The sequence below is a fragment of the Hippoglossus stenolepis genome, chromosome 10, assembly GCF_022539355.2.
Source record: "Hippoglossus stenolepis isolate QCI-W04-F060 chromosome 10, HSTE1.2, whole genome shotgun sequence".
Taxonomy (NCBI): domain Eukaryota; kingdom Metazoa; phylum Chordata; class Actinopteri; order Pleuronectiformes; family Pleuronectidae; genus Hippoglossus; species Hippoglossus stenolepis.
In genome coordinates, this window is record NC_061492.1 from 9,846,732 (window position 1) to 9,861,455 (window position 14,724).

The following is a 14,724-nucleotide window of genomic DNA, read 5'->3' on the forward strand; positions in this document are numbered from 1 at the left end:
CACATGGATAAGTGCTCATCAACCCTAATACTCCTGTTCTCCATCCACATGTGTATATTCACGAATAAGTTTGACTGCAGCATGAAAAGCTAAAGTTGACCAAGAAAAAGTTTGAAAACATGGAGAAGAGGGGGGAAGAAAATAAGGTACAAGGTGGGCTGTTGATTCTGAACTTGGCTCATAAGAAACACAAGAGTTTCATTCCCCCTGTTCTGTGCTTTGTTTGACAATTGTGGAAAACCTGAAGGGGGGTAAGGGGCTGTGAGGCAGCGAAACTGACCCCTTTTATGCAGACACATTCCTAATGACAGAATAACCAGGGCACTGCCAGTCCCTCGCTGTGCCTTGAATACTCTTAACCAGGCCACTGACGGAGACTCCTGGACCTTCTCTCTGCCCAAACTCATTCCAAACCAGGACACTGTCTAGGTTCGATGGTGAGGACACAGAGAAGATGTAAGAATGTTTCTAAGAGCTTTCTTTAGTTTTCTTTTGGCATTAGATGGATTCTTAGCTCTGAACACTTTCTTCTGGTTATCTTTTGCATGAATCTTGTGATTTACCTGACCCACATCGGACTGCAGGTTGTCATCTGCATCTAAACTCTTATAACCTTATAAATTAAACACTGACAACAGCTTCACCAAGCCGTGATTGGCTGCTCAACACTGAACGACTCTGATGCGCTCCACTTCCTGAAACCTGCATCGACAGGAAGCTTCCTGCTTGACCTTTCACTCCTTGAATTCTTACGTCTGCTGCTGCTACGAGACACAGGGACACCGAGGCACCGAGCTCACCGGTAGTCAATGGTTACACTTTTAAATTAATTAACAGAAAATGTGTTGCTCACTGTATGCACAACTGAATCACATTAGAAATGGAAATGAAGGGGACCTGAAGAGAATGCCTGTATTATAAGAACATTAATGAAATTCTAGTTTCAAGGCCATTTCATTCATTTATTTTGTATTGTGAAAATATGTGAATGGGGGGCGCTTACATAATAAGTCTGTGCTTAATCACAACAAAGCAAAAACTTACTGTGGGGCTCCCTACTGGTTTCATATCTACAGTACACGAGGAAAGCATCAACCAGGTTGTGCGACAGAGCTGCGGCTTAGTTGAAACCTGTGGACACAAATTTTAACCAAATGTGAATGAATGCTCATCTCCATCAATTGCTGTCATGCATATATTAGATTGTCTTGCTTTATAGTTGGTGTTGCTGATATATATATTTTGTGTGTACGCTGTGTGAAATAAACAAACAAAAGTCAACACAATGGTACAAATAAAAAGAGTTGGTCAGAGCTCAAGAGGAGGGGAAGCAGAGAGGGAGGAGGGACGAGCTTCAATCTGTCTTTAATGACCAATACCAACGGACTTGTAAGTGAAACTCTGTTGAAGAAGAGGTTCATCCATTCTGCTTGTGTTCTCACGCACACACACGCATGCACGCACACACACACCAAGGTTACAATCATATACCATATCATTAGGGCTTTAGCCACTCTCTTCCTGCTGCCTGCTGCCTTTAGTACATTCTGTTCCCTCCATGAAAGAGAGAATGAAGGCAGGAAAGAAAATCCCCCCTTTTTTCTTTGCACTTCACGTTCGGGTGTAAGTTGGAAGTTATGGGTCCGAAGCTCTTCTGCCTCATGAACTGTAGTTAATAAAGGGCCGAGTCCAATCAAAATGCCTCAACCACATCTTCATGTTGGGTTACTGCTAGTTTGAGTATGGAAACAAGTACTCTCGCTGTGTGAGAGTACACAAATATATAATCCTATAGCTTTAATGTAACTTTTCGTGTGTGTGTGTGTGTGTGTGTGTGTGTGTGTGTGTGTGTGTGTGTGTGTGTGTGTGTGTGTGTGTGTGTGTGTGTGTGTGTGTGTGTGTGTGTGTGTGTGTGTGTGTGTGTGTGTGTGTGTGTGTGTGTGTGTGTGGATGACTGCAGAGGATGGATGCTGGCGCAGCAGTGGAAGCCACAAGATGGTGGAGACCTGATGCTTGGCCTAACTTTTTTTCCCCGTTTTTTCCAAGAAAAAGGAAACCGGCATCCCATAATGTTCGGTTTGTCGTTTCCTGTGCTGTCATGTTACTTTTTTCCCAGTTTCTTTCACCCTTTTAGTTTTGCGCCACTTCTGGAAAAACGGGTAAAGAAACAAAGGGCAGTAACTATGGTTAAGTAGCTGGTTCATTAATGGGATGGGGATACCTACTCCCCTCAGATTTGTCTGGAGTAAAATGACCTCTTACAGTGAAATATGGATATGTGGTGAAAAAGTGGGTGAACAAATTGTTGTGTTCTTCCAGTCATTTGTAAACAGTCTGAACTCATTTTACTTTTTAGATGGAACAAGTGGCTCTTCATGGTTTTGAGCTTTTGCAGGAGGTGAAAAACACAAACTAAGAGAGAGAGAGAGAAAAGGGGAAATAAAGACAACAGAGCAAGATCTTGATTGTTACGTGAAAACAAAACTATTTGAAGATGGGATAGTCTGGGGATGTGAAGGCATGATCACCTGTCTCTGGGAATTTCTGCAGCCCATGCACGTCTACTTTTTCTGCTCCACCTATTACAGTTATAGGTTTAATTAATATATTAATACTGCGAAATGTCAGGTTTAACTATCTGCGACACACAGACAACAAAACTTAATTTGTCAATTTAAATGACTGATGAATCACAGGTTAACTTCATTTATAATCTCAACTTTCAATGAGACCTGACACACTTGCAGACGAGCCGATGAAGTCAAAGGTTACGATCAGGGAGGTGAATGATTCTCCTCATGATAAACGTTTATGCGAATATCATGGTAAGTTTCATGATGAAAATCTGGGCTGTAAAATAACAAACTCCCGTCTTAGCCCAGTCACTCACAGCCTTTTCTAGGTCTCTCCTCACCACCTTGTCTCTCTACATCAAGAGCCCTGTTGCCGGGGCTTAAAACACTCTGCTTGTACAAGAGGGCACGATAAGAAGCGAGAGGGAAATATGGGGGTGAGAAATGCCAGAGACAAGAGGAAGGAAGGGTGAGACGGGCACGGCAGGATGAGAGAGAGAGAAAATCCAGAGGAGTTACAGTATCTGACCTGTACGTGGCTCTACGCATACACAAAATGTTCGGCTTCTCCGCTTATGACCTGATTGCAGATGTGACTTTGAAGCCTGACTCGAAGCCAAATCAAAGCTTTGCAGCTCCGCTCCTGATCTTAGAGGCTGAACAGAAAATTAGAGCATGTTCTCCATCAGGGAACAGCACTACACACACGCGGAGGACAGTCACTGCTACTGCGATCAAGACGCGGAAGCACGGGAAAGATATTAGATGCTCTATTTAAAAACAGCAGCACCCGAAAATACAGGCCAGTCAGTTGATAGCTGGCCCTCGGGCCAAGAGGAGATCTGGAGCAGGTTAAATCCAGTCAGTTCAATGAAAACACAGCATGTAAAATAACGCAGGCACGGAGGGATTCGGTATCTCCTTTGACGAAAACCTGAGCCAAGTGGATGCTCACCAGAGCAGAGAGAGGGTTGCAGGGCTCTCTACATTCCCCTGTTACAGCGGATATCTCCCCAGCACCTCTCTGTTTCAGCGCTCACCCGAAATGACACAAAAACCAGCTGAATCAATTATAGTGTGTTTGTAGTTATTGGCATGGCAGGTGATGCTACAGATTAGAGGCCTTCCAGGGTCTCATCCATGCCTGGTAACTTACACCAGTAATCATCTAAATTACAGAGAATTTAATCAGGTCAGGTAAGGCTAGACTGAAAAATTGGACGGCATGATGATTTGACCAATTTTGGCCTACTGCAGATATCCTGTATCATATCAGCATATGTCAGTTCATAAAAGAAACCGCAGTGTTATTACAGTGAAGATACTGAATGTTTGGAAGAAAGTGAGACACAGCAGCATCTGCATTACTCGGTTTTTCCTCCACAGAAAACTGGAACAAAAAATGATTTTTGACTGTTATTTAAAGAATCCTCGTCAAAAAAAAACGATCTTGTATAATTAGAATTACCGCACTGCCGTCGTATGCCTCCGCCAACCAGTGCAGTTTACGTGTAGGTTTTTCTGCCACCTTGACCTTTGGCTACCAAAATATAATCAGTTCATTCATGAGTCCAAGTGAATATTTGCATTAAATTTGAAGAAATTCCCTTTAGGCATCCTTGAGATATTGTGTTCACGAGAATGGGACGGGCGGACGGACAACCGAAAACTTAAGGCCTCCGGCCACTGGCTGTTGCCTGCGCGGATGCCTTCAAAACTATACAGATGGTGTCAGAGCACAAACCTCCACCAAAGCCCAACAGTGTCATTATAAAACCATATAAAATTCACTAGATCCTGTTTTGATTTGGATCTGCACCAAGCTGCGAACACTCACAAATACAGTCTCAGTCCCCTACACAGATGTTTTTCATCAAGAGCCATGAATAATTGTCTGAGAAATCTGTGTCAAAATAAACATCCTATCTCAAAATCTTAAAGAAAGTGAAAATAAGTTCCTGGATCTGGATCTTAGGAATCACTGCGATTTTTGTATACATAAATCGATCGATATATTGGTATTTCTAGCTGCTTAATATCGGCCAATATTGGGCAATCCTCTTGTTGTCGATGTAAACACACAAATTTATGTCCCGTGTGACTTGCCATCAACTTTCCATGAAATACGTCCGCACTCCTCCCCAGCATTGCTGCCCTCTATGTCCGGGGGTCAGAGGTCACTGACACTGTAAACATGTAAAACACTCCACCAGAGACACAGGGGCAAACAGGACGCAGGCCCTGATTAGGAGAACAGATTGTGTTGTTTTGTACTTGAGCTAAACCAAACTGAGCTGAGCTCTGCACAAGCAGAGACCATTAATACAAACATGTTTCACATATTGTACACAAACATAAAACAAACTAAGAAATAATAAAAATCTTTCAAGGCAATCAATTTTGAGTTTAAGAATTTCACATTTGACGGGCTGGCAGACTCTGGGTTTGTGAATGGGTGAATGGGTGCATGTGCATGTGTCTGTTTGTCATTTGCTGTCTGACTGAAACTGCAGGAAGTCACCAGCTGTGAAGTGAGAGACAGGACGACTCCAGCAGGAGACATAACTGTCCAACCACGCTGACATGACATTAACATGAGCCATGATTAGAAAGCGTGACCAGGAAAGAGAGAGAGACAGAAGGACAAGAAAAATAGACATAACATCCTAAAGAGCCAAGATGGTAATCTACGCCTATTTATAACATTGATCAGCTGATGAAGGGCAGAGCGATTACACACAGGAAAAGATCAATAACAAGCCGATAAATATTAATTTATAGTAGACATAAGTATTACTGTAGTATTATGTCTGTTGGTAAATAATAGCAAACTGTGGAACACAAATTTCAAAGACAGTTTTGGAAGTGATCTAGACACAATATAAAACTCAGTAAATATCATGGTTGAAAATGTATCTTTAAAAGTATGTTGTATAACAATATAGGCTGATATCATTGATATTGACACAAAAAAGAAAAAGTCTGTTCACGATAAACTGATTTAGCCAATATGAAACTTTTGGTAGTATAAAAATGTAACATGAACATGAATTATTTAAATGTTTGATATTATTATCGTATGCATTACCTTAAAAATTTGAAATAGCCATGAGTAAGTTATTCAATACAATAATTATCACTAGTTATTATCAGAAAAAGACATTTTATTAATAGTATTGTGCATCATGTGATGTTAAAATTCTAAATTTGTGAAGATGAAATAGTCAAGAGGCTTTTTCCTCCTCGACTTCCTACTGACTCAGAAACTGACGGTGCGCAGACATGTACAGACTCACACACAAATCCCTGCTCCTGGCTACATGTCCGCTCGATAACCTCTGACTCACACTGACCCTGATCTGAACCGATGAAGAAACAAACACATAATCTTTCCCAGCTTGAGAGAGTGTGTGTGTGTGTGTGTGTGTGTGTGTGTGTGTGTGTGTGTGTGTGTGTGTGTGTGTGTGTGTGTGTGTGTCAGAATCAGTCTGACATACTTAGTTTGATAATCGGTTTGAGAATTTTAGATTTTTTTGTTGAGATTTTAGATTATTGATCGATTAATGGAGAACAATCAGCTGGAAAAATAATAATCTAATGGTACATGATATGATAGTAAAACAGTCACAGGGGGCATTTTATTCTGTCTTCATTACTTTGACTTTTAATACTTTAAGTACATTTTTTACTTTAAGCACTTTTCTCAGTGTAGTATTAGTACTTTTACTAAAGTAAATGATGTGAATACTTCCTCTACAACTGTCATGCTTTAGCTATAGTTATACGCTTTTTATAATTCTAATGTAAAAAACAGAGAAACCAGAGACATTAATCACACCAAGACAATCTCACACCATTGCCAAGCTTAACACCCTTTTAACACCATCTGATGGTGAAATAACGGGATCACCATGAAGAAATGTGTCGGGCGCTCAATCTGTCAACACTGAATCCAGAAAATACAGAGAGAAACGCATCAAATCAGACACACAAACTCCAAGTTAAACAATTACGACTGAATCAGACTGAGGGGAAACTCTTTGCGTTTGTCCGGACCAACACCGACTCCCTATTTAAAGCTGCACAGCTGTTCAGACACTCTCAGGTGTCAGCAGACGTCAGCTTAAAACCTGCTATGACTCAGTGAGAGCACACGGGTGTGTGAAGTGGTGCAGTGATGAAGTGCTCCATAGGGACTGTGTGTACGTGTGTGTGTGTGTGTGTGTGTGTGTGTGTGTGTGTGTGTGTGTGTGTGTGTGTGTGTGTGTGTGTGTGTGTGTGTGTGTGTGTGTGTGTGTGTGTGTGAGCATTTAACCCTGATAAGAGAACATGAAAACATCCCAACACGATGACACTTATTAAAGTAAACACTGAGTGACTGACAGTCTGAGTGTCTGTGTGAGTAAGGATGAGTCACACTGTGAGAGAATGAGACAAGAGAGACACAGAGAGATCTGAACACTGATAAACACAGAGAGTGATGGATGGATCATTTGGCCTTTTACTCATTAATTACCTGAACCCAATGAGGTCACGTTTTCCATTCTGTTCTGTTTACCTTCGCCAAAGTGGTTATGCTTTCATTGGCGTTTGTTTTTCGGTTTGTTAGTCAGCAGGATCACGCAAAAGCTAATAAGCCAATTTCCGTGAAATTTTGCCGAGGCGTGGGGCATGACCCCCGAGAAGAAACTATTACATTCTGGAGCGGATCCGGATAAACGGGTGGATCCAGAATTTATTTTTTTAGCAAGGTGAGATCGGGCGTTGGCCTTGTTGTAGCTATGCTTTCACAGACTGCCCTTCTAGTTTGCCTCGTTGTTAGTTTGAGTGTTAGTTAGATGTCTCACACAAACATCTATGATATCTGGTGGCCAGTTAGGCCGTAGAACAAATTATAAAGTTTTAGTGTGATCAGTTTCCAGGTATTAAAAAAAACATTATAGAGTATTTTAGAAGATTTTCAACATTTTCTTAGGGACATTTGCAGATAGTCGTTAATAGAGATTAGCCAAAATGTCGTCTGGAGCTAAAACACAAACCAAAAGTATTACCGTTTGTGTTTTGTGTGTTATATAAAAACTTGACTGGTCAGACTGTAAACAGTTTATGATAAAGATGCCAGATTTCTGCTGTCTACACCACAAGCCCCAAAATACGAAGCTGACGGGCTACAAAATTGCATTGGACAGAAATATTTTAAATATATAATTTTAATTTCTAACAAACTTTATTTGTATACTTTCTCTCAGTGTTTCTGTCTTTGCTTGCCATAGTCAATCCTAACATTAGACCATGCTCACACTGTGTAAAAACAAAAATGTACAAACTGAAGATAACAGAAGGACAGACAGTATCTGCAGCATCCGCACAGTTATCACTGGCTGAGTGAGTCTGAGAAATTCAAGTACGCACCAGGTGCCACCGAGCGCACAGAAGCAGTAACAGGCTTATCAGAGTGGTGGGGCTGAGATTTATGATGAAAACTGGACCTCATATCCGTTTTTCACATATTCACCCCACACAGAGTGGGATGAGGAATGTAAAAGAGCTAATTGTAAATCACCGAAGTCTGTGACGAAACACAGGCACATATATTTGGAAATTATGTAAACTTGATGCAATCAATAAACATATAATAGTTATTGTTCGTGTGAAACTGAAGTGGAAGGTCGGTGATTATGTGTTGAGCCATTCCCTCCATTAAAGGTCACAACATCAGCACCACGTCACTATTCATCCACCGTCATCACCCTGACGCATTTTTATATCCCCAGCAACCAAGAGAGGAGACGACAGCCCAACACTCACCAACAACTGCCCACAAATACTGTCAATTCAGAGGAACATCAATGGCTCTTAACATACAGCCCTTCAACCTTCTGCCTGGCTCATTCACTAACAACCCCCCCACACACACACACACACTGAGAGAGAGAGAGAGTTTGGCTGGCAGTGCTTCATCTGCCTGAGCCTTGGCATTAACTGCCTGCTGCGGCTGAATGGAGACCTCAGAGGCTCTCTGATGAAAAAGAAAGAGGAGGAGAGAAAGAAAGAGAGAGAGAGAGAAAGAGAGAGAGGGGGCAGCAGCCGCTGAAAAGTGTAGACGAAGCATGTCACATGTATAGCAAAATGTGCGTAATAATGTGAGGTAAGCAAAAGAAGATGGAGAGAAACACCGACACGGAGGGGGGAGAGAGTCCGAGAGAGAGAGGGGAGAGATGAGGGGAGTGACTCCACAGAATGCAGAGCAGGTAGTTGCCAGAGTGGATTACTGCAGCAGGAATGCAGCACTGGCTGCAGGATGGAGGGAGGGAAGAGGAGGTAAAATGATGACGTTGTATATCGGAGAAGAGATGCGGGCATCCTGAATCACATGGTTAGAACAGATTATCTTGTTCAGTGAACAATGTGAACGTTAAGGAAAGAAACTGCTTTTTACATTTCACACCGAGCATTTAAAAAATACGTTCTCCGGAGTTTGCCTTTCACATATGAACAATGCAGTAAGATTATTTGTTTGCATCCGTTGAATTTAATATATATCCTGTTGTATTCTCACATGGGGTAAATCGGAGTTCTTATTAGGGAGCAGGCAAGAAATACTGTGTACTGTGTACTGTTCTCACATACAGCCCGTCAGGAAAGTGTTTGGACTTCAGTGCATTTCTGAAAGCAGCTCGTATGTTTGCCCTGTGATACGCTGGTGACCTGTACAGGGTGAACCCTGCCTCTCACCCAATGGCAGCTGGGATTGGCTCCAGCCCCCCTGCAACCCTTAAAGACTAAGTGGTATAGATAATGGATGGATAAATAGAGAATGTTTTTTTCTTGAAATGACGTCTAGTGGTCAGGAAGTGAGTACTATTGATTTTTCAGACAGTGTCACTCTGTCTGATGCATGCATGCTTAATATGAAGCTTCAGCCTCAAACAGCTAAAGGAAAATAAAATATTTTCATCTAACCTATAGCAATAAAAGGAATAAACATGACATCCCAAAATGTAAAACTATTTTAAAGTACACTTAATTCTTGTCTCTGCATTATATAAAGTCATAAGCTCCTGATGATGAGAAACCTAAATATAGGATATACGTGCCTTTAGTGGCAGGACACATGAGAAGCTTCATTTTCTTGTTTCACTGTCGGTTTTCATGGTCTTTGTTAGCATCCGGAATAATAAATGCACCTAACGCGCCTCACATGCACAGAACACATGTAACACGCACAGAACACGCCTTGGCCACATATTGACCTTTGACAATTGTGTGAGAAACGTAAACAGCCGAGGAGACACTGCAAGACACGGACACATGTACTGTCTCTGCTGACTAACCTGGCCTAGCACACGCACACTCGTGAACGTAATATTTATATGCATTGACCCATATGCTGCAGAGTATACACAATACAGTATATATACACGTTTGTGTGCCACTCCTGTGTGACTACAGGCTACAGGGAAGGAAGTGCGGCGCCGGCGTTTGTGCCCAACAGGAAACAGACTCACAAAGAGCAGAGGAGGGGCGGAAGAGGCAAGGAGGAGGAAGAGGAGGGGGGGAGTAAGGGAGGGAAAGGTGGGTAAAGGAGGAGGATGAGGAGGAGAAGAAGAGAGGTGGACGAAGAAGGGCTGGAGGAAAACATTTGCAATTCTGAACATTATCGATTCTGTGGATCAACTTTGTCTGAACAAGTGACCTGATACATTTGATCTTGGATATAAAAAGCTATTGTAAGGAATATTTTGCACTTTTTGTTGTAGTTGTTCAGGGGCGACACTTAGAAGACTGCACCAAACCACCTTGCCTGGAGCGAATGGAAAGGGAGTCGTGTTGATGTCACAGTTGTGATGCATGTGATGATTAATCCATCAAGCATAACCACATATTAAAAGTTGTGACAACACAGGAAGTCTGTCCCTCGTGTAGCTCTTATTGCTTTTAAATGAGAAATTGGTCTAACTAGAGCATCAACCTGTCTAACTAGAGACTACAGCCCTAATTTTTTATTTTTTTATTTCTTTGTAGACTTCCAGTGACACTAGTTATGATCAGGAACAGATTATAGCGCAAATAAATCAACATTATCCAAAGAACATGAAGGCGTAACTTACATTTCACATGTAGCCGTATGTCTGAGGCACATTAAGCTCCACTCTGGGAAGTCTCCATCCTGTGGTTAAAAACACACAAGCAGGGCATGAGGTTAATAAAAGTGGACTCACTGGTCATCATAATATCAGGACACACACACACTAATGCCATCTCTCTCTATTATTATGTTTGGCAGTTGGCGAGGCCCGGAGCCTGCGGCCGGGCTGACAATGCAGTCACTGTAGAGGAGATCGTTCGCAGTTAAGCTAACGGGCTAAGAATGAGCTAACTGCTCAGATATGGGACGCATTTGGAGGCTTTGCAGCAGACTCATGCATGAGCAGACAAGCAGTGTGTTTGGCCACGACAACAGAAGGCCCCATTCAGTTCTCAGGGGAGGCACTGGTACACACACAAACACACACGCACCATTATCATAATCATCATCATCCGAGGAGCTCTCATCTGCTCTACACACACACACACGCACACACAGTCACACACGCACACACACATCAGCCCAGACTTGGAGCATTCCACTACAGTAGCATTCCATATGTTTGGTTAAGCACAGAGAATCCAGATTTAAGACTTGAGTCTGGATTGAATTTAAAGGATGAGAGAGGGAAGTGGAGGGAAGGGGAGAACTGAAGAAGAGGAGGAGGGGAGGGGGCTTAAAGAAAGAGAGCGGGAACATTCCTGAGGACTAAAAGCAGCAACAGGACGCTGGACGTACAGACCTGTGTATCAGAATAAAAAAAAATACATTCTCAGCAAATTTGTTTAGAATTAATTAAAAGTTTGAGCGTCTGTGAAAAACTGAGCAAACTTTTTAAAAGATCTGTGTGATGTGTTTGAAAGCTCCGGAACAAGAGAGAACGGGAACCTTGAGGTGAAATCTCTTCTGAAAGTTTACAATAGGACTTTGACTTAACACAGAGGAGGCACTGCGGAGAAAACTATGTAAAAACTGACATAAAAGCACATGAGCTTGTTGAGAACCAACAATCTCATCAGATATTATTTTAACAGAGCTGAACAAATACAAATGTACCTGCATCAGCTGCAAATAACGTATCTACTCATACGCTCTTTAGCTCTTATTCCCATTGTATTATTGTTGGACTATTTTTTATCAACGTCTGGCTAAGGGACTGCCCATGAAGCCTTTCAGCTAACGATCACTTCAATATCAGGTAACTTACTGATTATTTAGTCTATAAAGCAATTTGTTGTTTGGCCTATAAATTATCAGAAAGTAGTGGAAAATGCCACCAACATCAAATTTCCAAGCATGGATAGAACATTAAATAAAAAAAATGTCTTTGATTGGATAATCAAAACTGATTATTTGACTTTTCATTTCAGCTCTAATAGAATATAATAGATTAAAATCAGAGAGAAATGACGAAATTCTAAACTGTGGATGCAAGTGATGTGCTCCCCGACACTTTGACCCTGAAAGCAGTTCCTGATGGACAGGGAGCATCGGTCTTTCAGTCGCTCCTGCCACTCTCAGCTCTGCGTCGTCCTCTCAGTTTGTTCCCACACATTCTTTCCTTCACAGGAAGGAGATGACCCTGCAGGTCTGCTCTCAGCTGCATCATGTTAGATTCATGAAGCCAGCGGCGTCACATCCCCACAAAGGTTTTGCTGAATCGTCCGACGCTCTCACACAACACAACGATATTTCTACACTGCACGAAACCAAATGGTAGTTCTGCTGAGTTAAAAAAAAACCAGAGATTTCCTACCCAGACATCTTTTGTCTTTCTGTCTGTCTGTTCTCCGATTTTCTCAATATCCGCTCATCCAATTGACGTCAAACTTGGCGGGTGTGCTGCTGAGGACCCTGGGAAGTCTAGTGGGACTGTGAAGTGTTTTGAAAGTGTGAGACGCCAACCATAACCCCTGACTTATTTTAAACTGCACCTGCTGTGATGTGACTTTGATGATGTTTTAATTAAAGCTAGTGTCTAATGTTAATACCCATTCAAAATGTGCCTGGGGTAATGAAATAAATTTACAAATTCACATAGCTACATTGACGCACTGTGGTGTCCCTGTGATCGCACCCCGTCATCACCAGTCATCATCAGTAACCTCACAGTGACTGCTATTTAAAGTTAATGGGGGAACCACTCATCCACTTCACGGTCCTCACTGCACTTCCCAAGGCCCTAAGCAATACAACCAGCAAGTTGAATGGCGATTGGATGAGCGGGGATCAAGAACATCAACAGACAGAGTCATGGCAAACAGGAACGTTTTCAGCATTGATTTAAAAGAACTACGATTTTCAGCAGACCTGAAGTTTTCTCGGTGCTTGTTCCACAAATGCGGAGCATAGAAACTGAACGCTGCTTCTCCATGTTCAGTTTTGACTCTGGGGACAGAAAGCGGACCTGTTCCAGACGACCTGAGGGGTCCGGACGGTTCGTAACGTAGCAGTAGATCAGAAATATATTTTGGTCCTCAACTATCCAGTGCTTTATAAACCAACAGCAGGATTTTGAAGTCAATTCTTCTACAGACAGGGAGCCAGTGTAATGATGTCAGAACTGGATGTGATCAGACAGACGACAGACAAACGATAGACAGATGGATTTCTGTACTTATTAGCAGGAAGTGTAACTCTACAAATGACAGGATATGTCAAATATCCGTGAGACCAAAAAACATGTTTGTCTGTGTTTGTGTGTGCGTGTGTGTGTGTGTTTGGGGGGTGGGGGGGTCGAAGCTATTAATTCAGACAGTTAGCCAACCCGTAACCAAGCAAAACTGAAAACAGCTGTCTTCCGACTCATCCCTCGCTCCCGCTCGCTTTTCCCTCACGCACACAGCATGTCAAGGTTGGGAGAGATTTATTATGTTGCTCAGTAGAATTCACTGAAACAGTGTGAGGTGGCATTTCCTCCGGGGTCTGTCTCCGTTTCTGTACAACTAGTCATCACTTCGGAAGTTTTTTTCTACAGAGCTAGTGCCATTAATTACACACTGAACACTGAACATAGAATCAGCAAAACGTGGTAGGCTCTATATTTGAACAAAATATAGGGGCCATTATGTTAGATTTCTTTTCCCTTGAATGATCAATCTATTTTTGTTGCTTTGGCAGAATGAAGAGCTTAAAAGAGATATGCTGTGGTTCTTCAGTTTCATTAATCAGTAATGTTTTTTCCTTATCACAACCAACACACTAGTTTGTTCTGCATTTCACTAAACCTCCGCGTTCCTGTACAATCTGTGCCTCGATATGACACGAGTATCTTGTCAGTATCAAGCACTTCTTCTCCGAACCCATGATTCACACATGTCCAGTCAGGTTATTCCTATTTGAAAACCAAACAATAATCCTTATGTGACACAACAAACTGATGTGTCAAACATAGAGGAAATTCTTACTATGGGGCCTGCTTTTAATTCGACATAAACATTTTATCGTGCAGCGTTTATCTTTGAGCACTTTATCACACATAATGGAAAACTGTTGATAAGGTATCAGTGCATGCTTTTATGTTCTTGGGCTAACACTCTCCAAACACATAGAGAAGGTGAGGCCTCACACAACCACATACACACACACACACACAGACGTATACACATGCATTCACAGAGTCCAATTTGGCACTTGCGAGTCTTGCGAGAGATGGTTGTTAATGTGTCCATTAGCTGGCATGATTGGCAATGTTTCACAGCCAAAGGGATGCATTCAAATGTAGCGTGGAGAAAAGATGTGCCAAAAGAAAAAGGACCCAGAGGAACCAGGGTGGGTAAAACAAGAGAGGAAACGAGGAAGAACGAAAGAAAGGGGGAAGAGAGTTCGTTTTCAATTTCCTCCACTGGAGAACTTCTCAAGGCCTGAAACTCCATCCTGGGTTCCACTGGCCAGGCGGGCCTCGTTTGCATGGGAGCCCATTTCCTGTGAGTGATTAGCAGAAGGGAGAGTGTGTGTATGTGAGTGTGTGTATGTGAGTGTGTGTCTGTGTGTGCGCACACTAAGGGCTGAAGTTCAGAGAGGTCTGGGGTTGTTTTGTCTGCTTGGGGAGGAAAGGAATGC

At 42.2% G+C, this 14,724-nt stretch overlaps 1 protein-coding gene across 2 annotated transcripts in view; it reads right to left on the bottom strand.

Moving 5' to 3' along the window:
- The window catches only part of luzp1 (leucine zipper protein 1), a 46,261-nt gene that overhangs the window by 15,928 nt on the left and 15,609 nt on the right, over positions 1-14,724 (bottom strand). The window contains exon 2 of one of the 2 annotated variants that reach the window (XM_035168143.2): positions 10,685-10,743. The exons of the other annotated variant lie outside the window; for it this stretch is intronic. The gene's annotated coding sequence lies outside the window, so the exon portion shown is untranslated. The remainder of the gene's footprint in view (positions 1-10,684; positions 10,744-14,724) is intronic. 2 annotated transcript variants of the gene reach the window in all.